This window comes from Bufo bufo, chromosome 2 (genome assembly GCF_905171765.1).
Source record: "Bufo bufo chromosome 2, aBufBuf1.1, whole genome shotgun sequence".
In the NCBI taxonomy this organism is placed as follows: domain Eukaryota; kingdom Metazoa; phylum Chordata; class Amphibia; order Anura; family Bufonidae; genus Bufo; species Bufo bufo.
This window is the reverse complement of record NC_053390.1, coordinates 690,402,448-690,408,447: the sequence shown is the minus strand read 5'-3', so window position 1 is coordinate 690,408,447 and position 6,000 is coordinate 690,402,448.

Genomic DNA, 6,000 nt, shown 5'->3' with positions numbered 1-6,000 from the left:
ATTCCCAAATTTGCCATTCTCAAAATAACTAGTTTCTGGTATTTGAGGCCTACTTGAAATCTATCCCAAAAAGAATATCTTACATTGTAGCTAGTGATAGTGTCATTCAGAAAAACCTAAGACACATGCTAGCGTGCTGATAATAATCTCATTCTGTGATTAAACCTATACCTGTCACACAGCGCAAAAAAAAACAGGCCTCACATCTCTATTTAACCAAATCTGTACTGTTTTAGCTGGTCAAGTTATTTGTAGTGACCGTAAAAGCACACTTTTTTTTCTGGGTTGAAAAACCATTCCCAAATTTGCCATTCTCAAAATAACTAGTTTCTGGTATTTGAGGCCTACTTGAAATCTATCCCAAAAAAAATATCTTACATTGAAGCTAGTGATAGTGTCATTCAGAAAAACCTAAGACACACGCTAGCGTGCTGATAGAAGTCTGATTCTGTGATTAAACCTATACCTGTCACACAGCGCAAAAAAAAACAGGCCTCACATCTCTATTTAACCAAATCTGTACTGTTTTAGCTGGTCAAATTATTTGTAGTGACCGTAAAAGCACACTTTTTTTTCTGGGTTGAAAAACCATTCCCAAATTTGCCATTCTCAAAATAACTAGTTTCTGGTATTTGAGGCCTACTTGAAATCTATCCCAAAAAGAATATCTTACATTGAAGCTAGTGATAGTGTCATTCAGAAAAACCTAAGACACACGCTAGCGTGCTGATAGAAGTCTGATTCTGTGATTAAACCTATACCTGTCACACAGCGCAAAAAAAAAACAGGCCTCACATCTCTATTTAACCAAATCTGTACTGTTTTAGCTGGTCAAGTTATTTGTAGTGACCGTAAAAGCACACTTTTTTTTCTGGGTTGAAAAACCATTCCCAAATTTGCCATTCTCAAAATAACTAGTTTCTAGTATTTGAGGCCTACTTGAAATCTATCCCAAAAAGAATATCTTACATTGAAGCTAGTGATAGTGTCATTCAGAAAAACCTAAGACACACGCTAGCGTGCTTATAGAAGTCTGATTCTGTGATTAAACCTATACCTGTCACACAGCGCAAAAAAAAACAGGCCTCACATCTCTATTTAACCAAATCTGTACTGTTTTAGCTGGTCAAGTTATTTGTAGTGACCGTAAAAGCACACTTTTTTTTCTGGGTTGAAAAACCATTCCCAAATTTGCCATTCTCAAAATAACTAGTTTCTGGTATTTGAGGCCTACTTGAAATCTATCCCAAAAAGAATATCTTACATTGAAGCTAGTGATAGTGTCATTCAGAAAAACCTAAGACACACGCTAGCGTGCTGATAGAAATCTGATTCTGTGATTAAACCTATACCTGTCACACAGCGCAAAAAAAAACAGGCCTCACATCTCTATTTAACCAAATCTGTACTGTTTTAGCTGGTCAAGTTATTTGTAGTGACCGTAAAAGCACACTTTTTTTTCTGGGTTGAAAAACCATTCCCAAATTTGCCATTCTCAAAATAACTAGTTTCTGGTATTTGAGGCCTACTTGAAATCTATCCCAAAAAGAATATCTTACATTGAAGCTAGTGATAGTGTCATTCAGAAAAACCTAAGACACACGCTAGCGTGCTTATAGAAGTCTGATTCTGTGATTAAACCTATACCTGTCACACAGCGCAAAAAAAAACAGGCCTCACATCTCTATTTAACCAAATCTGTACTGTTTTAACTGGTCAAGTTATTTGTAGTGACCGTAAAAGCACACTTTTTTTTCTGGGTTGAAAAACCATTCCCAAATTTGCCATTCTCAAAATAACTAGTTTCTGGTATTTGAGGCCTACTTGAAATCTATCCCAAAAAAAAATATCTTACATTGAAGCTAGTGATAGTGTCATTCAGAAAAACCTAAGACACACGCTAGCGTGCTGATAGAAGTCTGATTCTGTGATTAAACCTATACCTGTCACACAGCGCAAAGAAAAACAGGCCTCACATCTCTATTTAACCAAATCTGTACTGTTTTAGCTGGTCAAGTTATTTGTAGTGACCGTAAAAGCACACTTTTTTTTCTGGGTTGAAAAACCATTCCCAAATTTGCCATTCTCAAAATAACTAGTTTCTGGTATTTGAGGCCTACTTGAAATCTATCCCAAAAAGAATATCTTACATTGAAGCTAGTGATAGTGTCATTCAGAAAAACCTAAGACACACGCTAGCGTGCTTATAGAAATCTGATTCTGTGATTAAACCTATACCTGTCACACAGCGCAAAAAAAAACAGGCCTCACATCTCTATTTAACCAAATCTGTACTGTTTTAGCTGGTCAAGTTATTTGTAGTGACCGTAAAAGCACACTTTTTTTTCTGGGTTGAAAAACCATTCCCAAATTTGCCATTCTCAAAATAACTAGTTTCTGGTATTTGAGGCCTACTTGAAATCTATCCCAAAAAGAATATCTTACATTGAAGCTAGTGATAGTGTCATTCAGAAAAACCTAAGACACAAGCTAGCGTACTGATAGAAATCTGATTCTGTGATTAAACCTATACCTGTCACACAGCGCAAAAAAAACAGGCCTCACATCTCTATTTAACCAAATCTGTACTGTTTTAGCTGGTCAAGTTATTTGTAGTGACCGTAAAAGCACACTTTTTTTTCTGGGTTGAAAAACCATTCCCAAATTTGCCATTCTCAAAATAACTAGTTTCTGGTATTTGAGGCCTACTTGAAATCTATCCCAAAAAGAATATCTTACATTGAAGGTACTGATAGTGTCATTCAGAAAAACCTAAGACACACACTAGCGTGCTGATAGAAGTCTGATTCTGTGATTAAACCTATACCTGTCACACAGCGCAAAAAAAAACAGGCCTCACATCTCTATTTAACCAAATCTGTACTGTTTTAGCTGGTCAAGTTATTTGTAGTGACCGTAAAAGCACACTTTTTTTTCTGGGTTGAAAAACCATTCCCAAATTTGCCATTCTCAAAATTGTGGTGAACGGGAACAATGAGGAAAACATCTACAGGGAGTGCAGAATTATTAGGCAAGTTTTATTTTTGAGGATTAATTTTATTTTTGAACAACAACCATGTTCTCAATGAACCCAAAAAACTCATTTATATCAAAGCTGAATATTTTTGGAAGTAGTTTTTAGTTTGTTTTTAGTTTTAGCTATTTTAGGGGGATATCTGTGTGTGCAGGTGACTATTACTGTGCATAATTATTAGGCAACTTAACAAAAAACAAATATATACCCATTTCAATTATTTATTTTTACCAGTGAAACCAATATAACATCTCAACATTCACAAATATACATTTCTGACATTCAAAAACAAAACAAAAACAAATCAGTGACCAATATAGCCACCTTTCTTTGCAAGGACACTCAAAAGCCTGCCATCCATGGATTCTGTCAGTGTTTTGATCTGTTCACCATCAACATTGCGTGCAGCAGCAACCACAGCCTCCCAGACACTGTTCAGAGAGGTGTACTGTTTTCCCTTCTTGTAAATCTCACATTTGATGATGGACCACAGGTTCTCAATGGGGTTCAGATCAGGTGAACAAGGAGGCCATGTCATTAGATTTTCTTCTTTTATACCCTTTCTTGCCAGCCACGCTGTGGAGTACTTGGACGCGTGTGATGGAGCATTGTCCTGCATGAAAATCATGTTTTTCTTGAAGGATGCAGACTTCTTCCTGTACCACTGCTTGAAGAAGGTGTCTTCCAGAAACTGGCAGTAGGACTGGGAGTTGAGCTTGACTCCATCCTCAACCCGAAAAGGCCCCACAAGCTCATCTTTGATGATACCAGCCCAAACCAGTACTCCACCTCCACCTTGCTGGCGTCTGAGTCGGACTGGAGCTCTCTGCCCTTTACCAATCCAGCCACGGGCCCATCCATCTGGCCCATCAAGACTCACTCTCATTTCATCAGTCCATAAAACCTTAGAAAAATCAGTCTTGAGATATTTCTTGGCCCAGTCTTGACGTTTCAGCTTGTGCGTCTTGTTCAGTGGTGGTCGTCTTTCAGCCTTTCTTACCTTGGCCATGTCTCTGAGTATTGCACACCTTGTGCTTTTGGGCACTCCAGTGATGTTGCAGCTCTGAAATATGGCCAAACTGGTGGCAAGTGGCATCTTGGCAGCTGCACGCTTGACTTTTCTCAGTTCATGGGCAGTTATTTTGTGCCTTAGTTTTTCCACACGCTTCTTGCGACCCTGTTGACTATTTTGAATGAAACGCTTGATTGTTCGATGATCACGCTTCAGAAGCTTTGCAATTTTAAGAGTGCTGCATCCCTCTGCAAGATATCTCACTATTTTTGACTTTTCTGAGCCTGTCAAGTCCTTCTTTTGACCCATTTTGCCAAAGGAAAGGAAGTTGCCTAATAATTATGCACACCTAATATAGGGTGTTGATGTCATTAGACCACACCCCTTCTCATTACAGAGATGCACATCACCTAATATGCTTAATTGGTAGTAGGCTTTCGAGCCTATACAGCTTGGAGTAAGACAACATGCATAAAGAGGATGATGTGGTCAAAATACTCATTTGCCTAATAATTCTGCGCGCAGTGTAATAAGGGAAACGGACGTGGACATGGTCGTGGTGGTGTTAGTGGACCCTCTGGCGCTGGGAGAGGACGTGGCCGTTCTGCCACAGCCACACGTCTTAGTGAACCAACTACCTCAGGTCCCAGTAGCCAGCAGAATTTACAGCGATATTTGGTGGGGCCCAATGCCGTTCTAAGGATGGTAAGGCCTGAGCAGGTGCAGGCATTAGTCAATTGGGTGGCCGACAGTGGATCCAGCACGTTCACATTATCTCCCACCCAGTCTTCTGCAGAAAGCGCACAGATGGCGCATGAAAACCAAGCCCATCGGTCTCTCACATCACCCCCATGCATATCAGGGAAACTGTCTGAGCCTCAAGTTATGCAGCAGTCTCTTATGCTGTTTGAAGACTCTGCTGCCAGGGTTTCCCAAGGGCATCCACCTAGCCCTTCCCCAGGGGTGGAAGAGATAGAATGCACTAACGCACAACCACTTATTTTTCCTGATGATGAGGACATGGGAATACCACCTCAGCACGTCTCTGATGATGACGAAACACAGGTGCCAACTGCTGCGTCTTTCTGCAGTGTGCAGACTGAACAGGAGGTCAGGGATCAAGACTGGGTGGAAGACGATGCAGGGGACGATGAGGTCCTAGACCCCACATGGAATGAAGGTCGTGCCACTGACTTTCACAGTTCGGAGGAAGAGGCAGTGGTGAGACCGAGCCAACAGCGTAGCAAAAGAGGGAGCAGTGGGCAAAATCAGAACACCCGCCGCCAAGAGACTCCGCCTGCTACTGACCGCCGCCATCTGGGACCGAGCACCCCAAAGGCAGCTTCAAGGAGTTCCCTGGCATGGCACTTCTTCAAACAATGTGCTGACGACAAGACCCGAGTGGTTTGCACGCTGTGCCATCAGAGCCTGAAGCGAGGCATTAACGTTCTGAACCTTAGCACAACCTGCATGACCAGGCACCTGCATGCAAAGCATGAACTGCAGTGGAGTAAACACCTTAAAAACAAAGAAGTCACTCAGGCTCCCCCTGCTACCTCTTGCTGCTGCTGCCTCGGCCTCTTCTGCTGCTGCCGCCGCCTCGGCCTCTTACTCCGCCTCTGGAGGAACGTTGGCACCTGCCGCCCAGCAAACATGGGATGTACCACCAACACCACCACCTGCGTCACCAAGCATCTCAACCATGTCACACGGCAGCGTTCAGCTCTCCATCTCACAAACATTTGAGAGAAAGCGTAAATTCCCACCTAGCCACCCTCGATCCCTGGCCCTGAATGCCAGCATTTCTAAACTACTGGCCTATGAAATGTTGTCATTTAGGCTGGTGGACACACACAGCTTCAAACAGCTCATGTCACTTGCTGTCCCACAGTATGTTGTTCCCAGCCGCCACTACTTCTCCAAGAGAGCCGTGCCTTCCCTGCACAAACAAGTG